Here is a 22,458-nt window from a genome sequence, read left to right on the forward strand (position 1 = left end):
CAAACATATAGCAGCAATACTCACTACTCCCAAGTGGTAAACATTCAGTAAGCTCTGTAGTGCATGTGGTAACTCTGGAACACTATAGTAGACATGCCTAGATACTGGCAAGTGTGTGTGTGTGTGTGTGTGTGTGTGTGTGTGTGTGTGTGTGTGTGTGTGTGTGTGTGTGTATATATATATATATATATATATATATATATATATATATATATATATATATACATATATGTGTGTGAATCATGTACTGTCTGGCACATATCATTTTGACCTGTCTACTACCCTTTACACTTCCCTTCACTCCAGTTTAGTAGACCTGTTGATGTCATCCACCTTAGAAATACCTTTAGAAGAGGAGGAAATGTATAACCTCTGGGGTGCATCTGATAACTGCATAGTACTATAGTAGGAATACCTAGATCAGCAGGATTTCTAATGCTGGCAACTGTTTGTGTGTGTGTGAGGATCATATCTTGTGTGGCTTATGCCATTTTGATGTGTATACCATACATGGCTGGTGACCACCTCCCGCTGCCATTACTTTATATAGTGTGGTAACAGCATCTGCCTCACATGCAGCAAGTTAACTTCCATAACTGGAAGTGGTGTGTGTGCCTTAACAATGCCCATGTATGTGATATTATAGCCAAATAGGCCACAGTGAGTGTACTGACACATATGGCAGCAAGAGGTATCATACCTGACTGAAACATCATGCTGATATAACGTCTGCCTCCCTCACAGGTCAGATAGGCCCAAGTGGTGACCACTGTGATGCAATACAGTTAATCCCAGCACAAGTAAACATGCACAGCAAGCAATATAGCTATTCCATAAAGGAATATAGCTATTACTGATGGTTGTGTTCATGGTAAATTGCTTGCACTTCACATGCCTGGAGTATTGCCAGGCAACAACAGAACAATGTCATACTCACCAGCTTCAGGCTGCTGTCCCATATGCAGACCACAGGGTCCTAGATATATGTGAGAGAGGGTTATTATCAGCAGACTCACATGTGGCCTTGGTACAGTATGGATGCAGCATGTCTGCACATCTGCAGTACTAACCACAATAATGCAAATTGTCCAGTCCTCACCATAGATGCGCACCTCTGTGCATTAGAAAACCCCATCCACAACTGCAATTGGACCTGACACATGGATGTAGATACAATATAGGTACATATATACATAGATACATTAGTGCACTAATCCCCACTGGGCCCTTACCTGCACGCTCCTTGTCCAGTGTGTGTGTGCAACCCACCTCCACAATTCTTCCCTCAGCGTCATGGCTTGTGTGTTCAGCATCATGGCTTGTGTTTTAGGTGTGTGGCCCACGTTTGGCAAGGAGCTCCTTGGTAGGTGTCAGTGGGGGCTGGATGTCTGGGCCCCACCTGTGGCTAGCCGGTCCCTCACTACAGCTGCAGCCCATTGACGGGCATGGCAGTTGAGGCTAGTGGCCTGATGCTGCACATTCTCATAAGTTCTGCTGTGCAGGCTGACATCATTTACCCTGTGGATCACACTGTTCCACAGGGCAGTCCTCTCCTGCACATCTTCTGCTCTCCGCCCAAATAATGGCATAATGTTCAATCACATATTGGGTGATGTCAGTTTCCCCAACAGAGAATGCTGGTATGCAAGCACTCTGCATGTTACCTGGAAGACATAAACAGGAAAAAGGCCACAGGACCTCATAAGGTAGTCAAAATATACATCAACAGTGGCTATTACTTGCAAATAATCCACACTACACCAAAACCCTCCAAGCTATCATGGCTATAGCAGCTTGCGTTACACACCTGTCCCTGAGCTATCTTATTCCCCCATGTTGGACACTTGATTGCATAATCCTCTATCCTCCATTCATTTCGGTGTAGAGGGTTAACAGTGGACATCTTCCATGTGGATAGTGTGTGGATGGTGGCAGGTCTGTGTTTGACTGTGGTGTGTGATGTAGTTATGAACACATGTCTGAGCTCAAGTAGGAGGCAGCCAGTGATGTTATTATGCCCCATGGAGATATGCTGTTGTTGCCATCAGTAAGCAAAATGTACATGCTCACCATTGCTGAGGGGATGAGTGTGGTTGATGTGCATATCCCCCTGTACAACTGGGGTGGACAGGGTGGTGATGTTCCCACCTAATCTATGTGATGCAGGTTGCCTATATCCATGTCATGTGTGTATGAGGTGTTCTTTGCTCCAGTACAGAGTGAATTGTATTGCTTCCTCTGAGACTTACTACATATGTGGAGGTGGTTCCACTTCACAATATCGAATTACTGAAAACTCGAACTTCATATGGTTGAGACTGTATGATCGAGTTTTCAGTAACTCAGAATTAGGAAGTGAAATAAAAAAACCCTAAACATATGGCAAGCCCCCCCCCCTGCACCCTCCCTACTTATATATACCATCTCTGTGATTGCACTATAGCAAGGAAATGGGAGATCTCCCATTCTGTGCTTCTGCATACAGCACAGAATGGGAGATTTCCCTTTTCCCCACTGTAGGACAATCTTGGAGTTGGTATATTTAAGTAAGGAGGTGTGAGAGGTGGAGGGGTCTTACCCTCCTACAGAAAAAAATGTGTCTGTTTGTTTATTTGTTTTTTTTATTATACTTCGTAATTCTGAGTTACTGAAAACTCGATCATATGGTCTCGACCATATGAAGTTAGAGTTTTCAGTAATTTGACATTGTGAAGTGGAACCGTGGAGACACAGTTGCAATTGTCCTTGGTGGTGTGGATATGTCTGATTTGTAGTCAAAGTCAGCCTTATAGGAAGTCACCTGTAAACTTGCATGCTTGCTCAGAAATAGGTGGACTTGCTTCCAAGTTGTTGGCTGCACCTATGTGTCCCTGTACAGCCAATGTAGCAACCTCTTATGTGGTTTGTGTATTGCTGCTGTCCACCAAAGGGGATTGGAGACTGGATATATAGGTCAGGTACTGCTGTGTCCATATAGATACAGTGGATATAAAGGGTACACACCCCTGATACACTGCCTGGTATTTGTGGAATTGGAACATGACACCACAATAACTCATTTCTTAACAATTCCCACCTGTAGTGTGACCTATTCCCTTTACAATTCAGTTGAAAACATAACAATCTGGTCTGTGAAAACATGGAAATAATAATCAGTATAATAAGCCAGATGAATGAGTGTGCACACCCTTAAACTGATATGTTGTGTAGGCACCTCTTGAGATTGTTACAGAATTCATTTGTCTTGGTTTGGACTCTAACATCATGGCACATCCTCACTTGGCAATAGTTGCTCACCTTCCTAGAAACACCTTTGATTGTATTTCAATGGAATTGTACAGGTTGGGGGGGGTCACATAAAGATGAGATGCATTATTGAATGATCTTCTGTGGTCTGATTGTCATACAGCACACATACCTGGCATTCTAACAGGGGTGTGTACACTTGTGATCGGCACTGTATACAGGTATTGATATAGCTGGTAGTGGTAGGCTTGGACAGAGGGTCATAACAGAGGTGGACACTTATCTGATTAATACCTGAATATCATGACTACTCTAGTAACCATATCAGTGTCAGGACAATGCAACAGCCAGTAGCTGTACACATTTATGTCTGTTGTATGCACTGACACTGATATTACACACGTACAACATGCACAACCTATGTGCGTGAATGCTTGCAACCCATGTGATTAATTTTGTGCCTTCCAGCTGAACATAAGCATACATACATCTGCTCAGGGGATACCTGGTATACATTTCTGTTGTATGTTAGTATGGCACACTGTATTTACAGTCTTGCCGCTCAGTCATATTTCTCAGTCTATTACAGCAGTATGTCTGGACAATGGCACACATAAATGGGTGACAAAAGGGACATCATTATAGATACTGCATTAATTTAGCTGCACCATGCATTAGTATATTGATTGCACAGTAGGGTTTGATATCACTGTGATAAACTGGATGATGTCCAACAGTCATAAGTAGTCTATTATGTTACAATGTCATTGCTCACAGACCTGCCACTGGTTTGACTGACATAACACAGGTATATGTCTGACTACAGATATCAGTCACACATGTGCTTATTGTCCAGCAGAATACTGTACAGTTGAATGTTATTAATTCAATATACCACATGCAGTTCAACATACATGTCTGCAACAGTACTTTACTGTGCACATGCCCTCTATAGGTGTATTAGCATTACAAGGCAAACGTGTCATACTCATAATCACAGGTAACATGGATATGGAAAACATCCCATTAACTAGCCTAGCAGTGGCACAGTTACAACTGTTTGACACACACCCCTGTGGTTGTCATATATGAGCTGTCCTTTCCCAGGGTGAGTCAGGCTCCTGAGCTGTGGACCTACCTCAAAACTTCTCAGACCATCACATCTGGACAAAGCCTAAAATGATGAGGGGATAAATAGGGACAGCTGTTTAATATTCCTATTACAAACATAGGAAGTTCGTAGGATGATACATTTTGCATTACGGGGAATATTCTTAAGGATGTGGAGTCTTAACCTCAAGTGTTTGCCATTGCTTGATGACTTCAACCCTCAGCTATTTGCCAGAAAAATACAGATCTCAGGAGGAAGAGATAAAAATATATGATGGTAAATTGTGGACATTCTATGAGGATCTGTACAGCTGAGATGTATGTCTGTGATATCTCCTACTACAGAGAGAGCCAGATGCTATGACCATAGCAGCTGTTCAGCAGGACATTAGTACAGCAAGTCTTGTTGGGACATGTATTCCTCCAAATCATATTCCCCATTATTACAGACCAAGTACTAGAGTCAATTATTTGCTTACATATTCCACTTACCTTTTTTCTTTCTTCTTTTTTCCACTTTATGTTTCATTTACTTCTCTCTCTCTCTCTCTCTCTGTGCACTACAGGGATAGAGCTGGTTTGAATAGGTGGCAGCATGGCTTGTGTAGGTGATGCTTATGACCAGGTGATGGCCTGTGCACCTATTGTGGTTCCCCACTTGCTAACTGCATGCAGAGCAGCTGTGTAGTTCTTCCAATAGCCAATGTCATGGCAACACACTCCTATAATTGAGTACTCCATGTGGACGTTGGCCCTTTCCCTTACTAGTGAGGAAGAATCTTGGAGTTGTGTGAGCTACTACCTCTTACAGCAAGACTTGTGGAAACAAGCCAACTAAATGGTGGGGAAGGTTCAAGACTTAGGAGCAGAATGTTTACATGGCCAAAGCCGCTGATAACTGCATAGCTGTGGTAAAGTATTACAGGTGGCAGACAGTCTGCCTTCTGTTCCACCCGTACATTATGCTAGTTTTTTCTGTCTTGCACTTCAGCTAGCATTATGACTTGGCACTTCACCAGGTTATTGCATCAAGAAGTGTGTCACACCTAGGAGCCATCAGCAGTACTCGCTCACCACAGATATAGCTCCAGAGCTTACTAGTTATGTCCACCCCTCCTGGCATGTTTGAAGGGTGTTTATCTGTGCTTTCACCCACTAACCTGGTGCTCCTGTCCATTCTGAGGCATTGTTGCAACTGTCTCATGTACACAGACAACCCTCCTCTAAACTCCACACACTCAGACCTGTGAGGGTTACCCATATATCACCCAATGTGGACATGTACACTCTCCAGCAAAGATTGAACTAGCAGGTCAAGAGGATAAGATCAACACCTGCACCACACCATGTGGAACATGTAGCTCACCATGACACCCACTTTGACAGCTATGACATAAGTTGAAAAGCCAGATACCCACCTTCCCAGAGGCAGTCAATGGATGTTTACTCAAACAGCACAGACCAGCAAGGCAGACACCCACTCAGACACTGTGACATAGCACACGTCAAGAGACACATATTTGACCTACACAGTGTGCTCCTCAACCTAAGCTCCTAAGGCTAACCACCTTGCACAATACAGTGATCATGGGTGACTCAATACTGAGGCACACCCATATCCCACTCACTAAGTTGAATATGGAGCAGGTAACAGACAAATATCTATCACGTGCCAGCATCCAACACATGACACAGCCAGTCATGGCACTCCACAACAAGTATGAGTTTCACTCTGTATCCATGTGGGTGTGACTGACCTGGGACACACCTCCCTGCCAGCATGCAACACATGACACAGCCAGTCATGGCACTCCACAACAACTACAAGTATCACTCTGTATCCATGTAGGTGTGACTGACCTGGGACACACCTCCCTGTATCACTCTGTATCCATGTGGGTGTGACTGACCTGGGACACACCTCTCTGTATCACTCTGTATCCATGTGGGTGTGACTGACCTGGGACACACCTCCCTGCCAGCATCCAACACATGACACAGCCAGGCATGGCACTCCAGAACTACGAGTATCAATCTGTATTTATGTGGGTGTGAATGACTTGGGACACACCTCCCTGGACTACATGACAAGAGACATGGTTGAACTTCCTGATTATGTGCTCCAAGCAGGTGTGACAGTAGCCCTGGACAGTGTACCACTGTCACCCAGAATGATGCTGTCAATAGATGATTGACTGCAACATTAGCTTATGTGTTATGTGTCATTCTCAGGGGATCCAGTACCTCTCTGCTTGGGATGACATGATTGACAGAAACCACTGACCTGCCATGGATATCCTACATCTGTCACCGCTGGGTTTCCAGGTAATAGCTAAGTGTCTTGCCACCCCAGTGGTGCCTTATTAGGCAGTGTTCCTAATGTTATTAACACCATAACATCTGCACATGTATGCAATCGGAGGGTCATGCTGCTCAAAAGTAGACATCTAACTGTAAGGAAGCAGTCACTCATAGCACTTGGAGTGGAGGACACATGTCTGCTGCAATGGAGAGGTGGTTCACAGCAGCAGAGAGCAGACCTGCAGTATCAAGCTATGATGCATTTCTTAGCTGTCAGCCCCCAAACATGAACCACACCTCCACAGGTAGTGGTGTCTCCATATTTATTATGGCCAGGAACAGCTCCAGACTAGTATCCCATCATAATGCATTGAAGATACGTCCGGTACAACAGCCTTGGGGTAATAGTGCAATCCCAACCATAGCCTACTATGGGTCCACATCTATGTCCCTAGACTGTCAGTGCACATTCCTCAACACCCTGCCATCTATAATGGACCAATGCAACACTGACATAGTACGAGTCTTCAACTACCCCATCATTTCCTGGGGAGAGTAGCCAAGCACCAGTACAGTGGCCCAACACTTATGGGATTCATCATTTCCATTGTCCTGGACTGGCTCATACTGACCCCCAGTAGAGAATGCAACAACATTGACCTGTGTTGACCACTTAAATATGGGACTGTTGCTCATCCACAGATGTCAATCAATGCATGGTGAGATTCACACAGGCTGTAATCAACATGGAACTCGACATGTCAGCCACATCCCACACAAAGGTAACCACCTTGCAAAACCTCCCTAAAGCTGATTTTTTCAGCCATGAAAACAGGAGTGGATGTCTTAACTGCACCCATGGCAATGGGAAATAGCTGCATGTCTGTGGAATCATACACATAGGCACTGTACAAACAGGTGCATGAATGCATGGTACTAGCCAGAGCCAACAGAGCCCAAACACTGTCCTCCAAACATGGTAGACAATGTGATGATCCCCTGCCATTACTAAAGTGTACATCAGAAGGGGACGCTGTTGCAGAGAAAGGTGGTGCCCCATGACTGTTGAACTCCCTTATTAGCCTCAAACACAACTATGGATCCCTCATGGAATCTCCTACAGGCATCTATGACAGCAGGCATGGAGCACACTGATGACAGTCACAACAGTCTTTGATAGTTACAACAACCTCCACAGCATTAAACACAAGTGTTGTGAGTTATTGCACAATGCTATTACCTATCCTGAGACAGTAGATATTGGCCACAGTCTTGGCAGCACATTCAGTGACAGCTTTACCACTCTCTCCCCCCACATGTGAAGTGCTGAGTGAATGTGTTCTCACATGCTGTATCCCATTTCCGTTCTAGGCATCTGTGTGTCACCAGGATGTGGACCTGCAGTAAGACCACAGGGTATGGCAGTGCTGTAACACATCCACCATGTCATAGGCAGGGTACAGTATATGCACAGAAGTCCCTGGTTTGTAACACAGTGATTGCATATGCTTCACAGATTATAGGGCTGAGGGTCGTACACAGGTATATGTTGATTTACAACATCTATTGTAGAATGGAGAATGGTACGTGTTGTGGTTTGAACACACCTCTGACTGCTAATAACCACAGCCACAGGGGATGTTCATTAATCAAACCCACTGAAATTACTATTCACGCACACATACATACACGCACACACACACACACACACACACACACACACACACACACGCATACACACACACGCATACACACACACGCACACACACACACACACACACACACACACACACACACACACACACACACACACACACACACACACACACACACACACACACACACACACACACACACACACACACACACACACACTTGCCAGTACTGAGATCCAATACATAGGTTCATTGCATCATAGGTGTGTAGTAGCTGAATGGTCCTGAAGGGTCTACAAAGCTAGCCCAAGGGAATACCCTGGCATCAGGTTACATGAAAATAGTCACCAGTTTGGCTCAGCAGTATAATCACTGGAGTGGTCCTCAGGGGTGGGTATTGTATTCCCCATCCACTCATCCAGATTTCTATTGTGGGTGGCCAGTGATGTGCACTGCTTCACATGAATGTGATTTATATTCCGTAACCTGGACAGTGTCTGGGTTGTGCACATGTCCCTCATGCATGTTCCTTGAAGTGTGGAAGTGTGCTTGAGGTCTCTGAGGCATGTTGTTTGGACAGACTGGTATCTTCAGAAGTAGCATTCCTGACCTCATTTGTTGAGACTTGGCTATGTAACTGAGGTAGTGATGGCACCTACACAGACAGTATGATACGGGGATTCATTGGAGTTACTGGCATCTGTCTATACAGGGCATGTGTATAAGACATAGTATTCCCTTTGTGGGGTACGTTTGCAGACCCTACAGTTGTTGCAGGCATCCAATGGGGAACATGGCAAAAGGGCCACTGTACACATTGATTGGGCTATTGAGGGAATGGAATAGGGTGCCATGTCCTTTTACTTGCTGGATAACACATAGTCAGGAGATGTAACACATCAAAGTATTTTCTGATGTCAGTGGCACTGTTGTGGTCAACAGGCATGTAGTCCACTGCAATCACATCGTGAGTACTATTTGTGAGGCAATTTGCAGGAGAACTAACAATAATGGTCGCTGCCTAGCTAAGTGTGTTTGTGTATGATCCGTGGGTGGAGAGTGGTCTCTGTGTATGAGAAGGGTTTCCTATATTGTTCACTTATCCATACTGTCACATAGTCATTTCACATGGCACTAGACATTTAGGGCTGTGGATTGTCTACACCAGCCTCTACAGTGTTTGACAACTGTTGGCCTTGTATTGTGGATATTGGGACATATACTAGGTCCTCAATGTAATAATTTAGCAACCCCCATCCCTCAAATGATCCTTTTATTGCACAATCACACCAACACCCACACAGGATACTGATCACATACACACAAACTTGTACCAGTACTAAGATCAAACCCCTATCTAGGTATGTATTGCTACTACAGTGTTACGCATTTATTGCATGCATCATGGAGCTTATAGCATGGATGATGTCCCAAGGTACTTCTAAGGTGAGGAACATCACCAGTCCTTTAAATATTGGGATTGGGTGTTGTAGTGGGTGAGAGATTTCACAAAATATTTTACCCTACACACACATTTACATTTGCCAGGAGTGAGGTTCAAACCTCGATCTAACTATGTTTTTGGACCATTATGTTACACATTTAACACACGCACCACTGACCTTACATGGTTTAGGGTTTCCAACAGGTACTTCTAAGGTGAATGATATCTGCAGGACTGCTAAAGTCAGGCACTGAGAAGTGTACTGGGTGTAAACGGGGCCAAAACCTTTCAGGTACAGACATATATATGTACACACACACACACACAAACACACACACACACAAACACTTGCCTCGAATGAGTTTCAAACTCCTACCTATGTAGTTATTGCTACAACATTGTTCCGTATTTATCACATGTGCCACAGAGATTATAGTTAGAGCATTGTCCAAACATACCTCTAAGGTGAGTTACATTAGCAGCAGTGCTAAAGTAGGGGTAAGTGAAGAGTAGCAAATGTGAATGACCACAAAACCAGGTGTCTACAAATAAACACACACTCTCTCACACAAACATTTTCACAGTTGCCAGGAGCATAATTAAAACTCCTACCTAACTAGTTTGCTACACTATAGTATTACACAGTTATCACAAGGACCATAGATCTTATATGTTGGAGAACTGTCCAAAGGAATCTTTGAAGGTGAGTGACATCAGCAGCAGTGCTAAAGGAGGGGTAAGGGAAGTGTAGTAAGTGTGAATGACCACAAAATCAGGTGTCTGCAAAGACACTCACATTCTCTCACAAACACACACATTTTCACAGTTGCCAGAACCGGGATTAGAATTCTTACCTAACTAGTTTTCTACACTATAGTATTACAGAGTTATCACAAGCACCACAGAGTTTATATGTTAGAGAGCTGTCCATAGGTATCTTTGAAGGTGAGTGACATCAGCAGCAGCGCAGAAGGAGGGGTAAGGGAAGTTTAGTGTGTGTGAATGGCCTCAACCACAATCATCTAGAAACACACACGCACTCACAACATTTGACAGGACTGACATTATAACTGTTACATGGATACTTATTTGGACTGTAGTGTTACACAGTTATCACAAGCACCACTGAGACTATAGGGCTGGGGTGTGACCAAAGATATTTCTGCAGTGAATGACATCAGCACATCATGTGATATAGGCCAATGGGATGTGTACTGGGTGGGAAAGGCCTCATAATGGGATTCTTTGTGTCACTGTCTGTCTTTCTCTTCCTCACATCTCTATGTGTGTATGTTTGACATATTATATTATGTTGGCCTTAGATATGTTTGAGTATTCCTGTACAATGTGTGTGTGTGAAGTATCAATGGTATAAAATTTGGTGTGTGTACACAGACAGCTGTGAATAACTGATATATGTAGTCCACTGTGTTGTGAGACATGGGATTCAGTTCTCTAAGTGTAGGAGCATGCCCAGTATGACCTTTAATATTGAGTGTGTACATCCATTCCAGGGAGGGTTGGACTCCAGTTCAGGGTTTTGTGTGCTATAGCTAAAACTAGCAAACTGTTTCTGCAGGATATCTGTAGATAGGTTGCCAATATGGAGACACAATGGGCAAAACATATGGGGGATACTGCAACTATTGCTGTCTGTGCTGCTTGTGTGACATGTTTGCTTGTAGCATAGATTTTCTAACATATGTAGCATTTTGCACTGTGATGTATCATGTCATCAACTACTGACAGTTATCATTCTTTGCTCACAGTTATTTAATACGGAAATACAGGATGAAAGAAGCTGAGACCAATATTCTGAGGCATGTAGACTACACATTCTGGCACACACCTGCCATTGTGGGGGTAGCTACAGACAATAGACTGCTGGTTCTGTGTAAATGGTGCAGCACCTTGTTAGTATGCTGGCTGGGGATCCCCTCCTTGTGATTTTTTCAACTGCATGGAATGGCCATATCCTGCTGGGGCCATACCGCTAAGCTGTAAAGATACACCCAGGTTATCCAGAGGCAGGACTCATATATCTGGTCAGTTTACCTTCATATTGTAGTTTACAAACAGTTTTGTGGCTATTCAATCATGGGTTTGCAGTCCGGGATTAGTATGGGCTGACATTAGAGTTTCAGGCTTCACACACTGAATGACATCTATGCTTCTATACCCCCCCCCCCCCAGTGGTTCTCTCCTCTTCCTAACATTATGTAAGCAATATCTCAGAGGTATTCCTATAGTTGGGCCTTTATCCCAGTAGTATGTATGGCCTGGTCCACAGTCCTTGCAGTGGGACTTGGGGAGGCATGCTACTGGCATTTGTCAATATGGCCTTGCATTTGTTTTCTGTTTACTGTATTAGGTTGTTAGTTGGGACCCCTGCCATTCTGTACGTTGGCACTATGTGTGAGGCATGGGCCTTTGCCAGAGGACTGTAGGCCATTGGAGAGTGCTGCAGGCCATCTGTTACTGCATTTCTACATGGGATTGTGGGGGGAGTGCACACCTGCATACTTTAAACATTTGCAATGACTGTACTGGTATTCCGGGTTAATCTGTTGGCTTCCATTTCATATTGTATTGTGACCTATCATACAGAAAGAAGGCATATCAATAGAGTACACATGTTAGATCTTAATGGCATAAATTTCAGTTTCAGACTTCTTACCCTTCAGAACTAGAATGCAACTGCCAGACCTGTTGTAGTATGTCTGTGTAGGTCTGGTGGTGGGCTGTTCACCATTGCCATCATTTGTGAGCCTTAGCCCGGCCTTTCTTTATGGTCATCTACACCTGTCCTGCTGGTTCAGGCTGGTGGTGGGTATGTGACCCTCACTGACATCCATGTGTATTACCTATTGACACCCACCCTTTATTTGGGCCATCACATGTACTGCGGTGGGGGTTGTCACCTTCTGTAGTGTTGCCTAGTATGTTGACACCAGTATTTGTTATGGATTTCCTGCTGTCCCATATAGCTGTCTGCTGCTATCCCATTCAGCCACCCAATTCACTTGCATACTTGCATCCATATCATACATACAACTATGAGAACATACTACTTCATTCAGTAATTGATAGTAAGGGTGACTTACCTTGTGCCTGGGGTGGTATTGAGGATGGTGCTGGAGGGCTGACTATGTTGGATGCATGCAGTACACTCCCTATATATGGTAAAGCACAGGTAGTGTCATGTTTGGCATCCCTTTTACTGTATGTGCAAGTCAGAGATAGGTATAAGTCCCTGAGTCCCTGCAGTGTCAGTGTGTGTGTGTGTGCTATGCATTGCCTCTTTGCCAAGGCCCAGCATACTAGGCACAGCTTCTTCTACCTACAGGGGCAGGCTCAGGATGCTCCTCTTCCGAGTCCCTCTGTGCCAATGCTGGCCTTGGCAATGTTGGGGAGCTATGTGGCCCTGCCCCATGCTGTTCCTGCTGCAGCAGTTTCCACAGGATCATATTGTGTAGCATGACACATACAATGAACATTTGTGTACATGTAGCTGGAGAGTAGTGCAAGGCCCCACCAGATATGTCAAGTAATTGGAACAGTGACTTGAGCATCCCAAACGCATGTTCTACAATGATCCTGGTTTGTGTGTGTGTCTCATTATGGTGTTCTTGTTCAGGTGTGTGTGCATTTCTAATGGGTGTCATCAGTCACGGCTCCAGTGCATAGACAGCATTACCCACTAGATGGCCATATGGGATATCCCCCCTGGCAAACCCCTGATACAGCTGTGAGCAATGCCAGATATGGGAGTCATAATAGCTTCCAGGACTACCTGCACACATTTTCATGATAATGCCCTGGGCATCACACATGACCTGGCAGTTGAGGGAGGGGAAGCCCTTGTGGTTTATGTAGACCCTACTCCGCTCATGGGGTGGTGCTTTGAGGTGGATTTGTGTGCAGTCTATAGCACCATCTACCTCAGGGTATTCTGCTATATGGTGGAAGAGACACATAATTTTGGTCAACACCTCAATGGTGGTGGAGAAATATATGTGCTCATTGGCATGTGGTGTCATGGCATGCAGGAACTGGTGGAGTACCCTGGATGCTGATGCCTGTGAGACCCCCATGATATCCCAAATTGATCTTTGAAAGGTAACTTTGGCTAGTATTCTTAAGCCTACCCATACCTTGCTATCCACTGGGATGGGTTCCCCTCTGTTAGTTCAGTGTGTGAGGCATGGCCAGTACAGCCCAATGATTTGCTGTAGAATGTCCATGCCCACCCTATAGTGCTCCACTATCTCCAGCTCCTGTAGGCCCTGGTAGGTTACCCTACGTCTGTACAGTCTTTTCCTCCTCCTCACTGTGGGTTGATTGTCAGCATTCTCCTCCTCACCACCCTCAGTCTCTAGCACACATTGATGGAGTAAAGCAGTAGTTTTGCCAGTTAAAAATCCCCCATCTGTGTACACCGGTGGTGTAGAGTTTGTAGGAAAAAAAAGTCTGTAGGGTGTTTGCATAGTTTAAAGTAGTGGGCTGGGCTGCTGCATGTGTAATTGGCTGATTCTGATATATTCTACCTGCCAGCTATGCTAGTTCTCCTTGATTGCCTTCCTACTGCTGTTTCCCCAAAAAACAGTCTGAAAGGTGTTTGCATAGTTTATAGTAATGTGCTGGGCTACTGCATGTGTAACTGTTTGATTATGATACATTCCACCTACCAGCTATGCTAGTTCTCCTCGACTGCCTTTCTACTGCTATTTCCCCTTCCCAGTCTGTCCCTATATAAGCCCTGAGACACGCCGCGCATACCCAGTGCTCAAATGTAAACAGTGCTGCCATTTCCTCTTTTTTTTTTGTTTAAAACCTGGTGCGTGGTGTGCACACCCATTTAGGCTATGTACACACTGCCCAGGCACATCTGACACCCCCCCTTCCTCAGCATTGCTTAGCTAAGGGCAAACACGAGCCACAGAGTTCCATTGATTTTACAGCAAGCATGACACACCACCTTATGAAGTCATTCAGCTTTTACACTTGCATTGTTGTGTTGCTGCACCTACACGGTTAGGTACAAGATGACACTTTGAAGAAATTTGTGATTCAGTATAACTCCCCTCATTTGCATACCCCAGTGTGTAGGTCATTAGTTACTGCATTTAAATGGACCCTTTCCCCTTGACAACCAGTACTCCCTGATAATATTTACATTCTGCATGCCATTGACTATAATGGCAAAATGCAGAATTAACTTAAATCGACTTGTCTCATTTTTTTTTTATTTTCAGCACAATCCCATTTGTGTGCCACTGCCCTAAACTTAAACAGACGAGATCGGCCAAAAAAAGTTTAATTTAAAAAAAAATAAACTGTTTTTAATGCCAATGGCTGTATATTTGGCCATTGGCATATGTATTAAACATAATATATGCTTTTACATGAGCTGTCATGCCTCCGTTTTGTCAGATGCAGAAATATATTCGGTTACTAGCTGAATACATTTCTGCACTGACACTGTTCTTACATGGAGTCCGTGCAGCTTGGTGACTCACAAAATCACCTCATTTGCATAATTTTCACCAGGAAATTAGGTGATTTGCATATTTGCCTGTTTTCCATGCTAGAACAGTGTAGTGCCACTCGTGCACATGAAAACAGCACTTTCCTGGATTGCTCGGCAGCCATTTTCTGTGCAGGAGCTCCTACACTGTTCCTGCATGGAAAATACGGCTTGCTGAATCCCAGGGACTCTCTTTTTTTCATGTCTAATTCAGAGTCTAATTTTACTATTTATTTATCAAGATACTCAATAAAGCTTTAGATAACTTGGATTTAAAACCCATATGTATGTGTTTTTACTGTGGCTGCGTTCTAGAAAGAGAAGGTATAATGTGAGACACATTTCCTGTGATTAAGTTTTCTAATATTTAAAGCTATACACCTTAATCTATCATATCCCATTTCTTTCTAGTTATAAATTATACTATTTCCTAAATATTATTTGTGGTATCCACCATAGGTGTTCACTGATCTTTTCTGAATTAACTTCAACTTGAAACAGGGCATATCTTCATCCTTTTAGATCAGATCATTAAATGTTTAATACAAATTTCAGTGTGTGTAGGTTTTCCATCTTTGTTATCTACCAGAACTCTGAAAAACCAAATAAACTGTCCATATATGTGTCTGGTCTTTTGATCACTGTCGTGTATTATGATATTTTCACTGAGTTATATTTATCCTGGTCCCAGTTCTGAATTCAGTCAAGGATGGTTCTGGTTGCCTTGATGCTGATGTAGATTTATCAATGATGCCTCCTTCATCTGAACGCAAATTCTTGCAAAGGTATGGAACATTACTATACATTTTTGTGCATCTGCTTGTACAAGACTTTTTGGACCAGACATTCTAGATTTAGAGATGTTTTTAGTTTCACTTGTACAGCCCATCCTATCTTCCTTGAACAACAAAGGATATTAGTTTAGTTGCTCAAACTATTACTGCAGCTCCATATTACTGAACCTGCAAAGATTATTGCATTCTCATTCGTTGTCCTCTCTAAAGCTCTGAACAGTTTCTGGTATGCTTATAGTATTTCTGCCTTTGTTGACTTCTGTCTAAAATTACTTTACTACTTTGATTTTCTAGTATTAACATGGTAGCAGTCATTCATAGTTGACTTCTTTATCTTCTGTCTTTTAATAACTGAGCACTACAGTATGACAATCCCTTTATTTACTGCAAACACTCTTTTTTATCACTGTCTGGATAGTTCTTCTCATCTGTCAATTATTTCATAATCCCTCAATCAAACTGACTTGTAGCTAAATGCTTGATCTCCCACTGATGCTTAAATTGCTTAAATTCCATACTCTTGAACTGTGGACCATTATCTGATACAAGAACATAAACTATCCATTGTCTTTGGACAATAGACATCAATGGATGCATCATAATATCATAATTGATTTTGTTAGGATGTTTGAAAAATAATATGTATAAAACAAGCACATTGCTTCTTTGAATTGGCACAACTCTGTGGCGTATCTGTAAAATGGTCTATCTGGTATTAATGTAAGGCAATAGCTTTTCTCGTGGATTGTTGTTATAAAACCCATGACAGTTTTACATGACTACTTTTCTGTTTTAAAATTATTGATTAATGCTTCAAACCTCTTTCTCTTTTATTCCACATCACTATCTCTTGACTTGACTCATTTATTTTCTCAAATAACTTTTCTCTCATTCTGATACATACAGTAAGCTTGTCTGCTCTGAATATTAGGAGTTGGACAAAACTTACTTCCTTCTCAAAAGAAATGTAGCATTGCATTTCCTTTCGGATTAAATAGTTTTGCTCTAGTCAGCTTCTCATTGTTATTTGTTTCAGTAACTACGTTTCTAAGACAATTTCAGTATATCTCCATAGCTGTTTTTTACTTTTCATCTGTCATTGGTAACATTGGAACTACCCCAAAATTCTCTAATTATTCCTCTAAAACCTTTTCTCTGATTTAGTAAATACGCTCTGCTCAACATGTGTGCCAAATTTAGTTCATAGCTTTTTCTGCATTTTGACTTTTATGACATACTTTAACAGATTAAGCAACATTGTGTGCAGTCTAAGCTGCGCCTTCTACAAAGACACTATGAACATACTTTTATGTGTATATCATCTTTTTCCAAGTGCACTTCTTTATGGTAAAACCATTCGTAGTATTTCTAAAATCTATACACTAATACTTCTTTCTCTATCTTAGCATATATTTTCTGTGCATCTGTAAATGTTCTTGACTGACAGGAAACTGTTCTGTTTTCCTGTAAGATCATAGTCACTTGCATACACATGCAAAACAACTAATTGAGTTACAAAATAATGTTTTAGTAAAGGTCCTTCAGTTTCAAATTCATTGAGCATTTGTATTTGTTTAGTTACTCTTTGTAATGCTTAACAGGATCTTCTTAACGTCACAAACAATGTGCATGTGTGACCAGCTTCCATGAGATCTTGGCAGGAATGCCTTCTAGACAAGGATGTATCCAACGACATATATTTTCCCTTTGTGAACTCTCTAATAATTCAAAGTCAATACATCACTATGTCACATCTACAGGCAGCATGTCTGGGAAAGTACTTGAGTTGTCTGTTACTCTTTAAGTTTTTCTGTTTCCTTAAGTAGAAAAAATCATAGATAGATTAATTAAGCTAATTCCTATATTTGAAATTTCACTAATAGTTTTTTTTAACTTCGTTTATCCATTTAGAGTTTCCTGGAGTTGGATCTCTTTGTTTCCAAAGTTTTGGCCAAAATATTAAAAGGTTCAAATGACACAGTGCTCATTCCTTTCCATTGGCTTAGAGTTTGATCAAAAGAAGAAAAGAAAGGCTTCAACTAAGACAGAATATACCTTAGTGCTCAAGGCAGATTTGTTTCTTCCTTCTGTTTGTATGTCAAGATGAGTTTATAGTCCTTCCTCTGAAAGCTAACATTCTGACTCAGTAAGACATTTAAGCAATAACGTACGCCTGGGTGTGGGTAATGCTGGATTTACACACGGTTGCTGTGGTTTGGTCATGAGGGCGAAGCCCGAGTGGCCAAACAAAGACAACCGTGGGTAAATCCAGCATTACCCACACCCAGAAGTGGGTTATTGCTATTATACAATGACATTATTTAAGAAAAAAAATACTTACTTTTCTTAAATAATGGCATTGTATAATGCCTCAGTGCTGCCCTTCCACAGCTGTCTGGTATTCTGCAGCAGTTCTGATGTACTGCGCATGCGTATGCTTACTCAGTACATCAGAGCTGTGGGTGGAAGCAACAGAGAAAGCAAGATCTCCGTTACTTTTTACAAAGTGTCTCGCTATGTTAAAGGAGATTCTCCGTTGCTTTTTTTAAAGCTGTCTCACTCTGTTAAACTCCTTTAACATAGCGAGACAGTTTCTAAAAAGCAACGGAGATCTTGCATTCTCCGTTACTGTAAAAAAAAAAAAAAAAAAAAAAAAAAAAAGACATACTAATGGAAAATGTCAGGCGACCAGACCTTTTTCCATTAGTATAAGTCTTTGATTTACAACGTGCACACTGACCAATCAGTGTGTACGTTTTGGAATATTAATGGGAGGGGGGGTTGTTGTATAATTAGGTATTTTACACATTCCTATGTTCTGCTTTTCCAAAAGCCTGCAGGTCGACATCTTCGTACCTAATAGGGGTTTATTTTCTTGTGAGGTAGTTAATGTGAAACACAAAGCTAAGAAACCTTATTCTATTTATTTCTTTATTAACTGGGTAACTGACAATTCAACAACCTTTTTTTTCAGCAGTGACACAGGCCAAAGTCACAAGGATATGTCAGATTATATATTTCAAACACTCTTAAAATGAGGTGGCTTAAAGAAAAATGCCTTACAATGTAGGTTAGCACAGTGAACAAAATAATGTTATTTGCATAGCTCTCAACCTTCCATCTCTGAAATGAGCAACACTAGCCCTCATAATGAGGAACAAATGGGCAAAATGTGGAACACATACTAACAGCTTACTAACAATTTCAGCTAGAAACGTCATAGGAAGGTTAAAATTTGCTGGTTTTACTTTCCAGAAAGATCTTTTAATGAATTAATATGATTATTTTCTATTTATCATGGATAGCAATTAAAAATCTCCTAACACTGAATTTGCAATAGAGCCTTTCAATGTGGAACTTTGAGGAACATTAATTTTTTAAGACTCCAGATGAGGTACGTTCCTCGTAATGAGGTCCACTTGACAGGTATGGTTATTTGTCTGAAACAATTACATGCAAGTGACACTTTAGTCAAGATGCAAAGCAAAGGGTTAAGCGGTCATACAAACAAACCATTCAGTAACAAAATGGCAAAAAAACAGCTAAGCTAGAGGTTTTTAATATGTGATACCTTAAACCTTCTGTGGTGAAGGCCCACAGGATGTATGCAAATGAACCGTTAAGGACATTGAGTGCTTCAGCTACATGGCTTCTGAATGTCCATGACTTTTTCCTTTTTATGTCTTTATGGATACATTTGGGTCAATAAAGCCAAATCCTGCTGTGGGCATGTCATGTTTCGGCCTTGTTATTGACCTCAGCAGCACAGCATAAGTGGATTGTTTGGCTATACTTTAGAAACACAGGGTATTTAAAGTCAACTAATGTTCATAAATATTAAGGTTCCTGCAAAATATCCCAAGTAACATCCAAACCAAATGGGAAAAAGGTCACACAAACAAATCATTCTATCTAAATGGAAAATGAAAAATTATTTTTTAATGGTAATGGTCTAGATCACCTTCAGGTTTAACTTTGCTTTGTAATGTAGAACTTATTTTATTAACTTTCTCTTCATTATTTCTACTCCCGCATTTAGGTGCACTGTTCTGTAGTGTATCTTAACTGGCAGGACTTTCTCTGCTTAACAGGTTTCTTTTTTTTGGCGGGGGGGGGCATCTTCAGCTATATAGGAAGATAATCCTGCTACTGTGGAACTTAAATTTTGTTTTGAAAATAATTCTCTGAATTCTCTTCAGTTTCTGACACACTGAAATTCCTTTTGTGTAAAAAGTGCTGCTTCTATATGTTGAATCAGTCTGGGAAGGTCGGGAGTCTGATTTCACTTGACAATGGACTAATAAACTATTTAAAACTGAACAATTCCTTGCAAAGGTTTTGGTTATGGCTTGGTGGCAAATATCTTTAAGGTCTTATCAAATCTGATTCAATAAGAAGAGTGACACTGTCTGCACCCATTTGGAAGAGTGAAAGCTGTCAATACCTGTAAACCAGCGGCATGATGTGCAATGCACACTTTATTATGTATCCAAGGCTACAGGTGTATTTGCTACTGTGATCAGCTAAGGGATGTCAGCCTTGGCATCCTCCACCGTTTAGATACAGAGCTTTTTATTCTACCCAAGTTCTAATGTTTATAATGAAGAATTAGCAGCAAAAAGGCTGAGTAATTTATAAACACATAAATAGAATAAATATCACAACCAATAAAATTAAATATAAATATACAACAGTGGATTCATGAGAACATCACGCTGCTACGAGGCATTTCAACAGACTAAACCATATTGCTAACTTACAGGTTGTCTTATAAGTTTTAACCTTAAGATGCAGTTTTAACAATTCATATTTTAAATGCCAGTAGCTTATCTAGGGTGGGGATGATTGGGGCAATCACCGCAGGTGCTGCATTGTTCAATGCACAACTTGCGCATGAAAAATGAAAAAACAATGTTTTTAGTTTCAAATTTTTTTTAATCTCCCGTTAAGCAAAGCAGCAATGCATATATCTTAAACAGACATTCAGGATGCCCCTACACATCTCCCACATGTGCTTTCATCATCTTGCTTCAGCACTAGCCTCTAAAGACCTGTGATTAGCTGTGGAGGTAGAGGGGGAGGTGCCATGGGTAAAGAAAGACAGTGTATTGAGCTGTATCATTGGCATCCACAGCGAGCGACTTCAATTTGGAAAACACTATATCCCTCAGCTTGCTATTGGCATATTTCATGCATGGAGGCAAAGACTAGGGAAGAGAAAAAACAAGTCTCTGAAATAAGTAGTGTTACTTACTAAATTAGAAATGTTTCATTCTGGTGCTTGTGCACACTTGGACAGACTTCTTAAGGGGTTTGTTGGGGGAAATGTTTCATTTTGGTGCTTGGCATACTTGGACAGTCTGCTGAAGGGGTCTGTTGTTACCTAATGAATCTTTCTTCTTCTCTCAATTAACATATCTAGCTGGTATCTAACTAAACTTGCCTACATACATTACTCTCTCTACAGATAGTACATATGCTATTCAATGCATCTTTGTTGTACTATGTCATGATGTTACTCTGATTTTCTTATTTTTTTTTTTTTTATTTATTTTAGGCATTGCTACATTCCTTGTGAATAACTTAATATTAACCAAATTTCTCAAACATATTATTACTGCAGTCTCAAAATACTGTACTTTTGCCCTGCATATATTTGTATTGTATATTTCCCTCTATTTTTTGTACTGTTAAGTATCTTACAACTTGAATTGTTAGGTTTTTCTTCTTTTTTAATTACTTTCCTGGAGCTTTTCTCCTCGGGTCTCCACTGAAAAAGGGTTCTCTGGGCCCAGTCAGACTAACCTAGATAACAAATGTAAAAATAAATAAAATGTTTCATTCTGGTGCTTGTGCATACTTGGAAAGACTGCTGAAGGGGTCTCTTGGGGAAATGTTTCATTCTGGTACATTTGTGTACTTGAATAAACTGATGAAGGCATCTATAGGTGAAAGTGTTTAGTTTTGGTGCTTCTACAAACTTGGACAGACTTCTGAAGGGGTCTGTTGGGGGAAAACGTTTGTGTGCTTTTGCATATGTAGACAAACCGCTGAAGGGATTGTTGGGGTAAATTTTTCATTTTGATGTCAGTGAAATGCTTGCATATACATGGGCAAACTACTGAAGGAATTGCCATTATATTTAGAGAAAGAAAGAAAACAATGTATCTACACTGCCTGATAGGCAACAATGTAGCAAAGCCAAGCATACTTTTAATATATATGCTTCTTGATTTTAAAACAAAGATATGGTTAAAGACTTTCACTGTGACTGACCAAAGATTAAACCCTTGATGATCAGGCTCACTGAAATGTAAGTGTTTTTTCAGGGGGGAGGGCAGGCTGCACTGCATCCCCGATGTGGGCTGAGGCACCCACACC

This window comes from Protopterus annectens, chromosome 7.part1, assembly GCF_019279795.1.
Source record: "Protopterus annectens isolate FY-2018-M chromosome 7.part1, PAN1.0, whole genome shotgun sequence".
In the NCBI taxonomy this organism is placed as follows: domain Eukaryota; kingdom Metazoa; phylum Chordata; order Ceratodontiformes; family Protopteridae; genus Protopterus; species Protopterus annectens.